Raw genomic sequence first — 18,111 nt, forward strand, 5'->3', positions numbered from 1 at the left:
TGGACCCGAAGGTCTGTGGTAAACTACTCACAACTCATCGGAGGGGCTATGGTGTTGATGTAGAAGCCCTCCGTGGTCGATACCCCCTCCGGCAGAGCGCCGGCGAAGGCTCCAAGATGGGATCTCACGGATACAGAAGGTTACGGTGGTGGAATTTGTTTTTCGTTGGCTCCTTGGATGTTTTCGGGGTACGTGGGTATATATAATAGGAACAAGTAGGTCGGTGGCCGCCCGAGGGGCCCACGAGATAGGGCGCGACCTGTAGGGGTGGACGCGCCCTCCACCCTCGTGGCCGCCTCGGCTGCTTCTTGGCTTGCACTCCAGGTCATCTGGATCACGTTCATTCCAAAAATCACGCTCCCGAAGGTTTCATTCCATTTGGACTATGTTTGACATTCCTTTTCTTCGAAATACTGAAATAGGCAAAAAAATAGCAATACGGGATGGGCCTCCGGTTAGTAGGTTAGTCCCAAAAATGATATAAATGTGTAAAATAAAGCCCAGAAACATCCAAAAGGGGTAATATAATAGCATGGAACAATCATAAATTATAGATACGTTGGAGACGTATCAAGCATCCCCAAGCTTAATTCCTGGTCGTCCTCGAGTAGGAAATGATAAAAACAGAAGTTTTGATGTGGAATGCTACCTAGCATAATTCTCAATGTAATTTTGTTTATTGTGGCATGAATGTTCAGATTCAAATGATTCAAAATAAAAGTTCATATTGACATAAGAAATAGTAATACTTCAAGCATACTAATCAAGTAATCATGTCTTCTCAAAATATCATGGCTAAAGAAAGTTATCCCTACAAAATCATATAGTGTGGATGTTGCTCTATCTTCATCACACAAAGTATTTAATCATGCACAACCCCGATGACAAGCCAAGCAATTGTTTCATACTTTAGTAATCTCAAACGTTTTCAACTTTCACGCAATACATGAGCGTGAGCCATGGACATAGCACTATATGTGGAATAGAATGGTGGTTGTGGAGAAGACCAAAAAGGAGAAGATAGTCTCACATCAACTAGGCGTATCAACAGGCTATGGAGATGCCCATTAATAGATATCAATGTGAGTGAGTAGGGATTGCCATGCAACAGATGCACTAGAGCTATAAATGTATGAAAGCTCAACAAAAGAAACTAAGTGGGTGTGCATCCAACTCGCTTGCTCACGAAGACCTAGGGTATTTTGAGGAAGCCCATCATCGGGATATACAAGCCAAGTTCTATAATGAAAAATTCCCACTAGTATATGAAAATGACAACATAGAAGACTCTCTATCATGAAGATCATGGTGCTACTTTGAAGCACAAGTGTGGTAAAAAAGATAGTAGCATTGTCCCTTCTCTCTTTTTCTCTGATTTTTTTAAAAAAAATTCTTTTCTCTTTTTTTTCTTTGGCCTTTCTTTTTTTTCTTTTTTTTCTTTAGTCAGAAGTCTCATCCCGACTTGTGGGGAAATCATAGTCGCCATCATCCTTTTCTCACTGGGACAATGCTCTAATAATGAAGATCATCACACTTTTATTAACTTACAACTCAAAACTAGAACAACATATGACTCTATATGAATGCCTCCGACGGTGTACCGGGATATGCAATGAATCAAGAGCGACATGTATGAAAATTATGAAGGTCGCCTTGCCACAAATACGATGTCAACTACATGATCATGCAAAGAGCAATATGACAATAGTAATGCGTGTCATATAAACGGAACGGTGGAAAGTTGCATGGCAATATATCTCGGAATGGCTATGGAAATGCCATAATAGGTAGGTATGGTGGCTATTCTGAGGAAGGTAAATGGCGGGTCTATGGTACCGGCGAGAGTTGCACGGCACAAGAAAGCCTAGCAATGGTGGAAGGGTGAGAGTGCGTATAATCCATGGACTCAACATTAGTCAAAAGAACTCATATACTTAATGCGAAAATCTACAAGTAATCAAAAACAAAGTATTACACGCATGCTCCTAGGGGGATATATTGGTAGGAAAAGACCATCGCTCGTCCCCGACCGCCACGCATAAGGTAGACAATGAATAAATAAAATTGTGCTCCAACCGCGGTTCACCATACGTACATGCTACGGGAATCACAAACTTCAACACAAGCATTCTTTAAATTCATAATCACCCAACTAGCATGACTTTAATATCCCTACCTCCATATCTCAAAACAATTATCAAGTATCAAATTGAACATAGCATCCAATTCACTTTCTATGATAGTTTTTATTATACCCAACTTGGATGCCTACCATTCTAGGACCAATTTTATAACCATAGCAAATACCATGCTGTTCTAAAAGACTCTCAAAATAATATAAGTGAATCATGAGAGACTAACAATTTCTACAAAATTAAGCCACCGCCGTGCTCTAAAAGATATAAGTGAAGCACTAGAGCAAAAACTGCCTAGCTCAAAAGATATAAGTGAAGCACATAGAGTATTCTAATAAATTCGAATCAAGTAGGATTCTCCCAAAAAGGTGTGTACAGCAAGGATGATTGTGGTAAAATGAAAAGCAAATACTAATATCATACAAGACGCTCCAAGCAAAACACATATCATGTGGCGAATAAAAATATAGCTCCAAGTAAAGTTACCAATGAACGAAGACGAAAGAGGGGATGCCTTCCGGGGGCATCCCCAAGCTTAGGCTTTTGGCTACTCTTGAATATATTGGGGTGCCATGGGCATCCCCAAGCTTAGGCTTTTGCCACTCCTTATTCCATAGTCCATCAAATCTTTACCCAAAACTTGAAAACTTCACAACACAAAACTCAACAGGAAATCTCATAAGCTCCGTTAGTGAAAGAAAGCAAAACCACCACATAAGGTACTGTAATGAACTCATTATTTATTTATATTGGTGTTAAACCTACTGTATTTCAAGTTCTCTATGGTTCATACCACTTAATAATAGCCATAGATGCATCAAAATAAGCAAACAACACACGAAAACAGAATCTGTCAAAAACAGAACAGTCTGTAGCAATCTGTAACTAAAGCAAACTTCTGGAACTCTAAAACTCCTACCAAAATATGAAGTCCTGGAAAATTTGTCTATTGGTCTAAATAAAAAAGAATCAATGCAAAATCACGTTCCTGTGATTTAACAAAACTAATTTCATGCGCGCAAAGTTTCTTTTTTTTCAGCAGAATCAAATTAACTATCACCATAGGTTATCCTATAGGTTCTACTTGGCACAAACACTAATTAAAACATAAAAGCACATCTAAACAGAGGGTAGATGCAAAATTTATTACTAAGCAGAAAAAAAACAAAAACACAAATAAAATTGGGTTGCCTCCCAACTAGCGCTATCATTTAACGCCCCTAGCTAGGCATAAAAGCGAAGATAGGTCTAAGTAGTGCCATCTTTAATTTTCAATTTCTTAGTGGAATCACACTCGAATCCGGGAGGTTCTTTTCGTTTCCCTTCATATTCGGAAATTTTAAGATCTAAAGCATCCAACCCCTTATTGCAAAGAGTAATCAACATATTCATGCAGTGGAGATGCCCACTAATACTCTTCAGGGGTTCAAGAGACTTTTGTAAAAAAATTGTTACTTCGCAAATCTTTCCGAAAACTTGTGTCTCTACTTGGGTAGGTTGTGCTCCCCCTTTTTGAGATAGTGTACCCACTATTCCCTCTATTATTCCATGTGCAAAATTGGGGTCAACTTCGATAAAATTACCCTTGGAACTACAATCCAAGAGTTGTCTGTTGGACATATCTAGTCCAACATAAAAATTGCAAAGTAAAATCCTGAAATTTACCTCTAAGGTGCAATTATGATAAGACTCTATCATCCTATACCAAGAATCTTTTAAATTTTCTCCTTGCCCTTGCTTGAAGTGAAGAACTTCAAACTCGGGGGACAAAGGCGCGGACAAAGGACTAGCCATAATGACAAGGTAAATGAGCTAACACATGAGCAAACAGAAAAAGGCAAGTGAAAAAGAGAGAGGAGAAGATTGGGAAAGAGAGGGCGAATATAACGGCAAGGGTGAAGTGGGGGAGAGGAAAACGAGAGGCAAATGGCAAATAATGTAAATGTGAGGGAGATGAGTTTGTGATGGATACTTGGTATGCATTGACTTGAGCGAAGACCTCCCCGGCAACGGCGCCAGAAATCCTTCTTGCTACGTCTTGAGCTTGCGTTGGTTTTCCTTGAAGAGGAATGGGTGATGCAGCAATAGTAGCATAAGTATTCCCCTCAGTTTTTGAGAACCAAGGTATCAATCCAGTAGGAGGCTCCTCAAAAGTCCCACGCACCTACACAAACAAACAAAGAACTCGCAACCAACGCAATAAAGGGGTTGTCAATCCCTTCACGACCACTTGCGAAAGTGATATCTGATAGAGATAGTATGATAAGATAAATATAATTTTGGTATTTTATAATATATATTGGAAAAGTAAAGATGCAAATAAAAGTAGATGGAAAGCTTATACGATAAAAGATAATCCCGGGGGCCATAGGTTTCACTAGTGGCTTCTCTCAAGATAGCATAAGTGTTACGGTGGGTGAACAAATTACTGTCGAGCAATTGATAGAAAAGCGAATAATTATGAGATTATCTAGGCATGATCATGTATATAGGCATCACGCCCATGACAAGTAGACCGACTCCTACCTGCATCTACTACTATTGATCCACACATCGACCGCTATCCAGCATGCATCTAGAGTATTAAGTTCATAAGAACAGAGTAATGCATTAAGAAAGATGACATGATGTAGAGGGATAAACTCAAGAAATATGATATAAACCCCATCTTCTTATCCTCGATGGCAGCAATACAATACGTGCCTTGCAACCCCTATTGTCACTAGGTAAGGACACCGCAAGGTTGAACCCAAAGCTAAGCACTTCTCCCATTGCAAGAAAGATCAATCTAGTAGGCCAAACCAAACTGATAATTCGAAGAGACTTGCAAAGATAACTCCATCATACATAAAAGAATTTAGAGGAGATTCAAATATTCTCATAGATAAAGTTGATTATAAACCCACAATTCATCGGATCTCGACAAACACACAGCAAAAAGAGTTACATCGAATAGATCTCCACAAGAGGGGGAGAACATGGTATTGAGATCCAAAAAGAGAGAAGAAGCATCTAGCTAGTAACTATGGACCCGAAGGTCTGTGGTAAACTACTCACAACTCATCGGAGGGGCTATGGTGTTGATGTAGAAGCCCTCCATGGTCTATTCCCCCTCCGACGGAACACCGGCGAAGGCTCCAAGATGGGATCTCGCGAATACAGAAGGTTACGGTGGTGGAAATTGTTTTTTTGTTGGCTCCATGGATGTTTTCAGGGTACGTGGGTATATATAGGAGGAATACGTAGGTCGGTGGCTGTCCGAGGGGCCCACAAGATATGGGGCGCGCCCTCCACCCTCGTTGCCGCCTCGGCTACTTCTTGGCTTGCACTCCAAGTCCATTGGATCACATTCATTCCAAAAATCACGCTCCCGAAGGTTTCATTCCATTTGGACTCCATTTGATATTCCTTTTCTTCGAAATACTAAAATAGGCAAAAAAACAGCAATATGGGCTGGGCCTCCGGTTAGTAGGTTAGTCCCAAAAATGATATAAATGTGTAAAAGAAAGCCCATAAACATCAAAAAGGGGTAATATAATAGCATGGAACAATCAAAAATTATAGATACGTTGGAGACGTATTAGTGGCCCCGCAGACGACCCCCCTGATATTATAAAATCACATATTTCTAGAAAAAATCAGGGAGAAAGAATTATCGCGATCCACGAGACGGAGCCACTTCCAAGCCCTATTCTTCCTCGGGAGGGCAGATCTAGAGTCTGTTTGGGGCTCTAGAGAGGGGGATATTTGTTATTCATCATCACCAACCCATCTCCATCGCCTATTACATGATGCTCCCCACCGGGAGTGAGTAATTCCTTCATAGGCTCGCTGGTTGGTGAGGAGTTGGATAAGATTCATCATGTAATCGAGTTAGTTTTGTTAGGGCCTGATCCCTAGTATCCACTATGTTCTTAGATTGATGTTGCTATGAATTTGCTATGCTTAATGCTTGTCACTTTGGGCTCGGGTGCCATGAACTGAGATCTGAACCATTTATGAATTCATCACTATATCCATGTTCTAGATCCGATCCTACAAGTTATAGTCACCTACTACGGTTATGATCCGACAAACCCAGAGTGACAACAACCGGGCCCACTGTCGGTGATGATCGTAGTTTGAGGACTTCATGTATTCACTATGTGTTAATGCTTTGTTCTGGTTCTCTATTAAAAGGAGGCCTTAATATCCCTTAGTTTCCAATATGGGCCCTGCTGCCACGGGAGGGTAGAACAAAAGATGCCATGCAAGTTCTTTTAATAAAGCATGTATGACTATTTACGGAATACATGCCTACATTATATCGATGAACTGGAGCTAGTGCCATATCGCCGTAGGTTATAACTATCTCATGATGAATATCATCCAACAAGTCACCAATCCAATGCCTATGAATTCATCATATATTGTTTTTGCTAAGTTACTACTGGTTCTACAACTATCGTTACTGCTACAATATCACTGCTATCACTGTTACCTTTACCATTGCTGCTGTCAGCGTGGTGGTAAAATGTGAACTCATGGATGACGACCCTTTGAAGCGTATGCGGCACGTATAGACAACCAGGCATCCATGCAACCGCTCTTGTCGACAGCTAGCCTTCGACGACCACCATTAGACACCACACAACCATGCGTAACTTATGAATAATGGAGGAATCAATCAAACACACACTCTTGTGCAGTGGCACTATGATCGGTCGCTCATGATACATATATAGGTACCATAGTACACTCTCTAGCTAGGTTGTTTTATAGATTGTCATTGTGATGGATGATATACATGAGCAAGGCGTCGAGTCACGTCGTCGCGTTATGTGCAGAGCCATGGGTAATGTCGAGTAGCTCGGCGCCCAAGTATGAGTGTGACGTTGGTGTTGAGCCAGGTGAATACATGATCTGTGTTCACGAAGGCCGCCTGCAAATGTCTTTTTCTGCGACACCGTCGGGGCGCGCAGGTGACGGGCTCACCGTTTGCATTGCGCCATGAGCATGACTTTGATTTAGAGGGCGACGTGCATGCATTAGCATGGTTTGATAGCGTGAGCATGAGTGTCTACACGCGTACATGCTACTTGCGTCTATGGACGGTGTGCGCTAATGTGTGCATCATTTATAATATAAAAAAATCGGTTTGTGCATTTAACACAGAGGAAATTTGGTCTGGAGAGGGGCCACTCCCTGGCTGCCTGGCCACTTGTTTGTAGACCCAAGTCCAAGGGTGGTCTTGGAATCTTAAACCTTGGTTTGCAAAATGATGCTCTTCTTATTAACCATCTCAATTAAATCTATAATAGGATGGATGTGCCATGGGTTAATATGGTTTGGGATTCTTACTATTTCCAAAGGGTCCCCAATGATACTACACTATGTGGGTCTTTTTGGTGGAGACATGTCTGCAAATTAATGGATAAATTCATAGAAGTTACTTCTGTGGATGTTCACAGTGGAGATACGGTACTGTTCTGGTCTGATCATTGGCAAATTGGGAACAGTTGCATTCCTCTTCAAGATCGTTTTCCTAGGCTTTATTCCTTCTGCCTCCACAAAAACCTCGCAGTTAGGGAAGCCTTTCAGGCTAATAATTTCCAAGAGCTATTTTATTTGCCTCTGTCTGAGCAAGCCTTCCAAGATCTACAACAGCTCTTGTCCTTGATGGGATCTTTCCAATTGGACAGTGACTGCCATGATTCTTGGGGGTGGAGGCATGGTCAAAAGTCAGAATATACTGCAAAGAAGTTTTATGACTTTGCTTATCAGCCAATGGTAACAAATCCCATTCTGGGGTGGGTCTGGAAGGGCTGCTGCACCATGTCGATCAAAATGTTTGCCTGGTTAATCATAATGGACCGGGTTAACACTAAGGACATGATCCGACGGAGGCATCGGAAGATTAATGATTGGCCTGAATGTGTACTCTGTCCAACTGGGACACTTGAGGACAGAACCACCTTTTTCTAGTGCAATTTTAGTGTTTGTGTGTGGAATTATCTGCAAATTGTTTGGAAGGATTGTGATGACATGGTTGAAATTGCTTGGCATGCCAGAAAGGATTTCAACAAACCTTTCTTTGGGGAAGTGGTCTTCTTTGCTTCGTGGAATATTTGGAATGTCAGGAATGACAGAGCTTTCAAGAACATTCGACCTTCTTTCAGGGCATGGAGGAATCGCTTCGTTCATGATCTATCGCTCCTTTCCCATAGAATCAAAAGGAAATATAGAGATGCCTTGCTAAAGTTGATCGATTTCCTTCCTCCTTGAGGAGGTTTTTTGTGTGTAATGCTGTAATTATTAGGTATAGTATCCTCCCCCTTCCATTATATAGCTTCATTTAGCTTTATGTAATTTCATTTTCTTGTTTCTTTCTTTTCCTCATCTTGAGGAATCCTTGTACTGGTGCTCTTTTATTAATAAAATGCTGTGGGGGGCAAGCCCTATAGTCTTCAAGGTCAAAAAAACACAAAGTATTTCATTTCATTTGGCTGACAAGTGTGCGTTGCAGCGACGAGTCCATGGTTTGATTCCTCACATACACACAATTTTGGTTTTTATTTCTTTCTCTAGTGACAGGTAGGCCCGCATAGATTGATAGATACAGAACACAAGTTGATGAGGCGCATGCGGACTATTTGACTGGTCAACCAGACAAATACGGAGCTTTATGCAGAGCCTGTGACCGTATAATCACCATATCTCGTATACAATGATCAAAGTGAGCTGTCGAGACAAGTTCGATGACCACCAATGCATTTTACTCGGTAATAAATTACCAGGATTGAAGGGGAATCCAAATTTCCTTCGTCTTCTATCCTTGAGCTCTCGACAAACCAATGCACTGCATACGATTGTCCGGCCACTCTGCCCCAGAGCTCTCACCAAGTGTCGTTCATGCCACCTTGCCGCACACTAACCGGTAAGCAAGCGATGGCATCCCGCCGCATCGAGTTCCTCACCGCCCACGACCGCACAGAAAATGGTAGGGAAGCGATGGCATTCCGCCGTGCCGAGTTCATTACCCTCTTGACCTCACAACTACATGGGTGGACTCTGAAGCTGCCAAGGCCGAATGGGCAGTAGAGCAAGAGGCGGCCAAAGCTGCACAGAGGGAGCAGAAAAGGTAGAAAGCACTCAAGAAAAGAGAGGCCCGCTACCGCAAGAAAGAAGAGGACGCACGCGCTGCTGTAGAGAGCTCGGCGGAGATCCAAGCACGGTGGGGTGTCGCCGACAAAGCCAGGAAGTAGAAGGACGGCGTCTGGCCAGCATGTGAGAAGTAGTAGTAGTGGTAGTGTTTCAACTCTTACGATGAAGGAGTGCCAAACATGGCACGTGATGGATGTCCTACACATCAGCGAAAGGACTGGGACATGAACAGCGTGGTAGAGCGTCTCCACTTCTTCCACTTCTAGGTCAGAGACCACACGTAGTACTAGTGGTATGAACGATAGGAAGTGCGACCTGGAGAGGAACAGACGTCTAGTTGGAAGGTCTCGGGCAAAACTACTCAATCATTGCACTCAATTTCCTAAGAAATGTGTTACAGACGTTACTTGCAATGCATGCATGTGTGACCAATATAAATGACCAATAAAAAACTAGTACATGCACGCAACAATTTAATGGACATTATAATCTCAACATGGGATGGGGAGCTCTAAATTTGAATTTGAAACTTATAAAAAAAGAATTTCAAAAAAATGAACTGGAAGAGAGGGAGTATACCGTAGGACATCCCATACGAAACAAGTCCCCTGGTTTGTCACCGTGAAGATGTGGTTAGAAAGGAGCACAGAGTCTTCATACTCGTACGGGAACAAATCGGTCGCAGATAGCATGGTCCACCTTTGACCGCCATGTGCATGGTTCATGAAAGCAATCGTGATGTCGAACACCGTGATGAGAGTGTAATTTCGGTTGGCGGAAGACCTTACCAGGGCTTCCGGGATTGCTATCTGCTTCAATCTCACCGTGGTTCCATCGTACCAATTCAGGAGATGGCCCGTTGCATGGCTGATCCCAATGTTGGATAAAGGTTCTATGGGAACAATGTCACCGTTGTAAATGTTGTGGAAATTGATGTTGGTACCCTCCCGTACATATGCAAGCCAATCTCCACCGGCACCAAGCCAAACATGTGAAACAGTGGGTAGCGGGGTAATTAGGGAATGGACACGGAAGTAGTCTTTAGAATGCATTTACTATGTGATCAAAGTCATCACTTACCTGCTCATCGGACAAAATCCGAGTGCCCCTCAATGTCGGGATCTCAAGGGGGCCAACATGCAACTACGGCCACGCTACGCTGGAGACCCCCAAGGAAACATCCTCGTCTGTTGCACGTAACATCAAGATGCATTTGTATGAGTAGTTTATCTTGTGAGAGAAAAGGATGAACAAGGGAGGCCTTATTTGAAAATGTGGAGAGGGGTGTGGGTATCTTTTTGCAAAATTGCCATAGTTTCCTTCCTATCTGTCAGATATAAATTGAACGGCCTATATTGCAGGGTGGCAGGAACACCATCATAACCAACTGTGTTTTTTATAAGAGTTGAGATAAAAAAGAGTAGTAGAAGTAGTAGAAGAAGAGTAGAGATAGAGATTAGGGAGCTGGCGGGCGGTTTGTTATACGGCACGTTCGCGTCCATCCACTAGCCCGTAATTAAAGCACGCACGAAATTTACAGCAACTGGGATTGGTTATTTTCCAGGCGCATGGACCAACGCGGACTAGCGGACATGGTTGCCCTTTTTCGAGCACGCCTTCGACAAGTACGTGTGTGACATGCATGCATGCAAATCTTGCGTGACCAAACCGTGTGAAGCAGAGTGGTAGGCTGTTGAACTGCAGCCTGCATGTTGCACCATGTCATCCACACGAAACCTAAAGGCCAATTCATACTCCGCTGGACTATACTGTACAACTATGCATTGTTTGGCATGAAAGTTCCTTGGAGCTCGTGCTGCAACTGGCGTACTCCATAACCTGCTTACCTTCTCCTTCCTCTTCCACCGCCCGCGCATGTCAGCGCAAAGCGGCCGGTCAACCCTTATATAGGAGTACTAGCACAAAAAGATGCATGCATGACCACTAAAATTTCCTTTCTCTTGTCTCTATGAAATAAATGTGGCGTGAAACTGTAGTGACCAGACCTCAAACAGTATAGTCTCTGTGCGTCAGTGTCATCCCTGGATCTGTAATACTGACATGCACAGTACTTGAGGATTTATAACAGAGTTTCAATCACACACTTATTACATCGAATGTCACAAAAGAGAACTTATTACCATAATATGGCTTAAGGCCATCTAAAAAGGATAAGAGCGGAAGGCTTCGAACATAAAGTGAGTCCATCAACTCCAATGGCATAGCTGAGTGAACGACAACGACCTATGGCACCTTACTCATCGTTTGAAAAGTCTGCAACATGATAGGTTGCAGCCCAAAATGGGTCAGCACATGGAATATGCTGGCAAACTAACACATAGAGTAATGAACAGAATAAACGCTACCACTACATGCATATATGGCTGGTGGAAAGCTCTATGGTTACAGTTTTCCCTACAACAAAGGAATAAATTTTATTTATCTATCAGGGTGGTTGTTAAACATTCAGAAGGTTCCTCCAACTCAATCCCAAATAAACATCATCATTAGCCCAATCAAATTAATTTAGAGTGATGAGATCAACATGATAATCCAAGAACCAAATACTCAAGATGTCCATAACTGGGGACACGGCTAATCACGATCAGTTTGTACGCTCTGCAGAGGTTTGCACACTTTTCCCCACAAGACTCGAACACATCAATGATTGGAGGAATGAGATATAGACTTTCTGAAGCATTAACTCTCTACTCTGGATAGACAGTACCACCTACAACCCACTACATCTGATATTCTACCTCTTCAAGAGCTCACGCAACTTACTCAACTATGCCAGAGCCCATATTAGCTTGTGGCTGCACACGGAAGTTTCTAGCATGAATAATTTTATGATCCCTTTGAGACTGGGTGACATTCCATAGGATGATCACACGAGCATTCCGGGATATCCTAGGACAACACTGGATTCTCCAGGTGCCCTGACAACCACTCGGTACTCCAGGGTGCCTCAACCAATCCACCCAGATGTGTATTTAAGTTGCCACCTTAAATTAACCATTAATTAACAATAATCACATCTGTCATGGATACACTCACCCAATCCACGTCTACTAGCATAGCATAGAAATCCTGAGCATAACGTAGAAGTAACTCCCAAAGGTTTGATAATAAAAGGGCAATATGTTTTACCTCATCATCTACTTCCCAGAACCCACATGTTATACAGATCCTAACCATGCAATATTTGAGGGTTGAGACTAATGCATAAAAACTGGGTAATAAAGAGGTATGATCAAAGTGTTACTTGCCTTGCTGATGATCCGCAATACCTAGAGACTCGTAGTAGCACGCTTCGCACTCCGGAAATTCTATCGCAAACAAACAATAACATACATAAGAACTCAAACTAGAAACACAGGTAAAACTCAAATAAGAGATCTAACCAGAAAGTTCAACTGAAGAACTTCGGTTTGCAAAAAGAATCAAATCAAATGGAGCAATGAAACTCAAACTACGAAAGAAACAAGATTCGTTTACTCTGGACTAAAGTCAAATTTTACAGAACCAAAATCTTGTTCAAGTTGGCTAAACAGAAAGAGGGCTTCGAGACGAAGATCTAGGCGCTTGAATCACCTGATTCAAATCAACTAGAAAAAATATAAACTAAAATAGGGCAAAAATCACGATCGAAAATAATCGCAGAAAAACCCTAGAAAATAAAACAAGACGAACAGGCTAACGAAAGAACGTTCGCTGTCTGTGGCTAACTGACGAACAATGTCCGTTAAACGAATGTACGGACGAACGTCTGCTATTTAACTAAACCAAAAAAACCGACCCAAATCTGAAAAAAGATCTAGGGTTGTGAAAAAACCCGACGGTTTTCCCAAGAAACTTGAGTGGGCGGCGGCGGCTACCTCGGCAGTGGGCAGTGAGGTGACGGTGGGCGGTGGCGGCGCGCTAGCGGCGGCGGCGGGCGGCGGCTAGGGTTCGGGGGCGGCGGGGCTGGGCTGGCGGGGTCGCGGGCCGCGGCTTTTAAAGCTTCGCCAGGCGAAGTCCGGGCCGGGCACGGCCCGGCTAGGTCGACAACTTTTTTTTTAAATAATCCTAACGCAGAAAAACTAATAAAAGAAATACTATACGGAGTCCAAAAAATCCTAAAATAAATTTTCACGGTCCTCTAATAATATTGCGGACAAAGTGAACATTTATTTGGGCCTCTAATGCAATTTTGAAAAACAGAATTTTTACTAATTCAAATAAAATAGCAATAAAAATCCAAATAAAATTCTTATTTGATTTTAATAGTTTTCCTCCAATATTTCTTTTATTTGGAGAAGTCATTTTATCCCCTCTCTTTAATTTTCATATTTGAAATATTCGAAGAGAAAAATGATTAAAACCAAATGATCCTCTTTTCAAAATTTGAGAAAACTCAAATATGAAAATGACGAAATCCCCAACTCTCTCCGTGGGTCCTTGAGTTGCTTAGAGTTTCTAGGATCCACCAAAAATGCAATAAAATATGATATGCAACGAATGACCTATGTATAACATTCCAAATTGAAAATTTGGAATGTTACAAACCTACCCCCCCCCCCTTAAGATGCATCTCGCCGTCGAGATTCGGGTTGGATAGAAAATAGGTGCGGATGGTCCTTCCGTAGGTCTTCCTCTCATTCCCAGGTGGCTTCCTCCTCGGTTTGATGGCTCCACTGAACTTTGCAAAACTTGATAACCTTTCTGCGGGTGACTCAGCTGGAAAATCGAGAATCTTCACTCGTTTCTCCTCATAGGTCAAATCGGTATCCAGCTGAATCGCCTCCAATGGCACTGTATCTCTCAGAGGAATATCGGCGATCTCTGCATGGCACTTCTTCAACTGGGAAACGTGGAACACATCGTGAAGTCCTGACAATCCTTCTGGCAATTCCATCTCTGCATGGGACTTCTCCCATACGCTCCAAAAGTTTTGTATGGTCCCACAAAACGTGGTGCTAACTTTCCCTTAGCTCCAAAGCGCTTAACTCCTCGAAGTGGGGACACACGAAGATATGCTCTATCTCCGACTTTGTAAACTGTCTCTTTGTGTTTAGAATCTGCATAGCTCTTCTGCCTGGACTGGGCTACCTTGAGTCTATCACGAATCAATTTAACCTTCTCTCCAGACTCCTTAATCAAATCTGGTCCAAACAATTGATGGACTCCAACTTCATCCAACAATAACGGTGACCTGCACCTCCTTCCGTACAAATCTTCGAAAGGGGCCATCTTCAAACTGGCTTGATAACTATTATTGTAAGAGAACTCTGCATACGGCAAATTGTTGTCCCAACTAGATCCATAATCTAGCGCACAAGTTCTCAACATGTCCTCCAGAATCTGATTGACTCTCTCGGTCTATCCATCTCTCTATGGATGAAACGCTGTACTGAACTCTAGCCTGGTACCCAAAGTCTCATGCAACTGATTCCAAAACTTTGAGGTAAACTGGGTTCCTCTATCTGATACAATGGTTCTCGGAACTCCATGCAAACATACGATCCTGGTCATGTATATCTTTGCCAACTTAGCACTAGTGTAAGTGGTCTTTACTGGGATGAAATGAGCTACCTTCGTGAACCGACCGACTACAACCCATATTGAGTCATAGCCTGAACGAGTCCTGGGCAATCCCGAGATAAAATCCATTCCTAGCTTGTCGCACTTCCATTTGGGTATCGGCAATGGCTGTAGCAAACATGCTGGCTTCTGGTGCTCTACCTTTACTCTCTGACATACATCACTTACTGCTACATACTTCGCAATATCATTCTTCATTCCGGTCCACCAGAAATTGTCCTTCAAATCCGGATACATCTTGGTATTTCCTGGGTGAATCGAATATGGTGAATCATGGGCCTCCTGCAGAATCAACTTCCTGATCTCGGGGTCGTTAGGCACATATACGCGATCCTTAAAGCATAAAGTATCATGCTAATCCTCACGAAATCCTTTAGCTTTTCCTTTGATCATCCTTTCCTTTATCTCGGCAATCTCTTTGTCAGTCTAATGAGCTTCCCTGATCTTATCCATCAAAGTAGATTGAATTTCCAATGCTGCTACATAACCTCTCGGAACTATTTCCAGACATAGCTCGCAAAGATCCTCTGCTAACTCCTTGGGTAGTCCTCCTGTCATGAGCGTATTGACATGACTCTTGCAACTCAACGCATCGGCTACTACGTTAGCCTTTCTGGGATGATAGTGCAACTTCACATCATAATCCTTAATGAGCTCCAACCATCTCCTTTGCCTGAGACTCAACTCCTTCTATGTGAAGATATACTTCAAACTCTTGTGATCCGTGTACACCTCACAATGGTTTCCGATTAGAAAATGTCTCCATGTCTTCAATGCATGCATTACGACTGCTAACTCCAAATCGTGCGTAGCATAATTTTGCTCATGAGGTTTAAGCTGTCGTGAGGCATATGAAACAACTCTTCCCTCCTGCATAAGCACTTCTCCAAGACCCTGACGAGAAGCATCACAATACACTTGATAATCCTTGCGTTGATCTGGAAGAATCAATACTGGGGCTGTAACCAAACGTTTCTTCAACTCCGAAAAACTGGCCTCACATTCCTCAGTCCATTTGAATTTGGTGTCCTTCTTCAACAACTCTGTCATTGGCTTTGCGATCTTGGAGAAATTCTCAATGAAGCTCCAGTAGTATCCTGGGAGTCCAAGAAAACACCGGATCTCTCCAACCGACGTGGTTGCTACCCATTTAGTCACAGTGACAACCTTGGTGGGGTCTACTGCTATTCCTTGTCCGGATATAACATATCCGAGGAATCCAACTTCCTTCAACCAAAATTCACATTTGCTGAACTTGGCATATAACTGATGTTCCCTGAGCTTCTCGAGAACCAAACACAAATGCTCCTTATGCTCCTCTTCATTTTTCGAGTAGACCAATATGTCATCAATGAACACTACGACGAACTTATCCAAAAACTCCATAAACACCTTGTTCATCATGTTCATGAAATATGCAGGTGCGTTGTCAGACCAAATGACATAACGGTATACTCATATAGCCCGTACCTTGTGGTAAAAGTTGTCTTAGGTATATCCTGCTCTCAAATCTTCAGCTGGTGATATCCTGATTGCAGATCGATCTTGGAAAATACTTTAGCTCCTTGCAAATGGTCAAACAAATCATTGATCATCGGTAGTGGGTACTTGTTCTTAATCGTCACTTCATTGAACGCACGATAATCAACAACCATCCTTAATGATCCATCCTTCTTCTCCACTAGAAGTACTGGGGATCCCCAAGGTGACGAACTTGGGCGAATATAGCCTTTATCCAGTAACTCCTTAATCTACTTCTTAATTTCCTCCAAATCCTTGGCGGGCATTCGATATGGTCTCCTTGATATTGGCCCTGTGCCTGGCAAAAGCTCAATCAAAAACTCAATGTCTCTATCTGGTGTCATGCCTGGCAACTCCTCTCGAAATACGTTAGGGAAATCCTTCACCACTGGTACTTCCTCCTGTACAACTCCTGATAAGGAATTTACTTGAGTCCTCTTCGGCACATGCCGGGATACATACTTAATCTTTCTTCCTTTTGGGGTGGTGAGCAACATCGACTTACTGGCACAGTCAATGTTCCCTGCATACTTCAATAACCAATCCATGCCTAATATTACATCCAGTCCTAGTGACTCCAATACTATTAGGTCAGAGGGGAACACGTAGTTACCAATCCTTAATGGTAACCGATCACACCATAGGATGGCCATATAATCTACTCCTGGTGAGGTTACCAACATGGGTGACCTAAGGGATTGGGTTGGCAAGGTATACTTATCCACAAATCCCCTTGATATGTATGAATGCGATGCACCAGTATCAAAAAGAATGAGCACAGTAAATGGCTTAACCAAAAACATACCTGTAACAGCATCGGGCTGTGCTTCAATCTCCTCCATGCTAACGTGGTAAACTTGTCCCCTGTTGAAAGGGTTGGGCTTCTTCACAAAGCTTCCATTGCCATTTCCATTCTTTGCTTCCGAACACTCTTTGGCGTAATGTCCATTCTTCCCACACTTGAAACAAGTAATGTGACTTAGATCCTTCTTGGCGGGCGTTGCTGGGTTGGAACGGTTCTGGCCATTGCTTCCTCCATTCCCATTCCCATTCTTGGGGCCACTATGGTTATGCGAACTTCCTCCATTGGAATTATGGCCTCCATGGTTGTGGTGAATGTGTCCTCCCGAGTTCGGGGTAAAACGAGGCCTCTGCTGAGCTCCTGAATTGTACTTCCCTTGTCCATACTTCCTCTTGCGGTTGTCTATCTGCTACTGCTTCCCTTCAATCATGAGAGCTCTATCTACCAACTCCTGGTAGTTGTTAAAGGTTGTCACCATCAACTGCATGCTCAGCTCATCATCCAGTCCTTCCAGAAACTTCTCCTGCTTAGCGGCATCTGTAGCTACGTCATCAGGGGCATGACGTGCTAACTTACTAAACTCATCCACATATTGGCCCACTGTGTGTCCTCCTTGGTGCAAGTTGCAAAACTCGCACTTCTTCATGGCCATAGCTCCTGTTGAAACATGGGCAGTGCGGAAGGCCTGCGGAAACTAATCCCATGTAACAGTGTCAATGGGGTTAGTGGCTGTGAAATTCTCCCACCATGATGTTGCGGGTCCATCAAGCTGATGTGCGGCAAAACGCACTCTCTCCGCATCTGTGCATCCTGCAGTGCTCAACTCCCTTCCAATCTTCTAGAGCCAATCATCTCCAACAATCAGCTCGGTGCTACTAGAGAACACCGGTGGATTCAACCTTAGAAAATGGGCTAGGTGATCAACAG

Source organism: Triticum aestivum, chromosome 3B (genome assembly GCF_018294505.1).
Source record: "Triticum aestivum cultivar Chinese Spring chromosome 3B, IWGSC CS RefSeq v2.1, whole genome shotgun sequence".
NCBI classification, from domain to species: Eukaryota; Viridiplantae; Streptophyta; class Magnoliopsida; order Poales; family Poaceae; genus Triticum; species Triticum aestivum.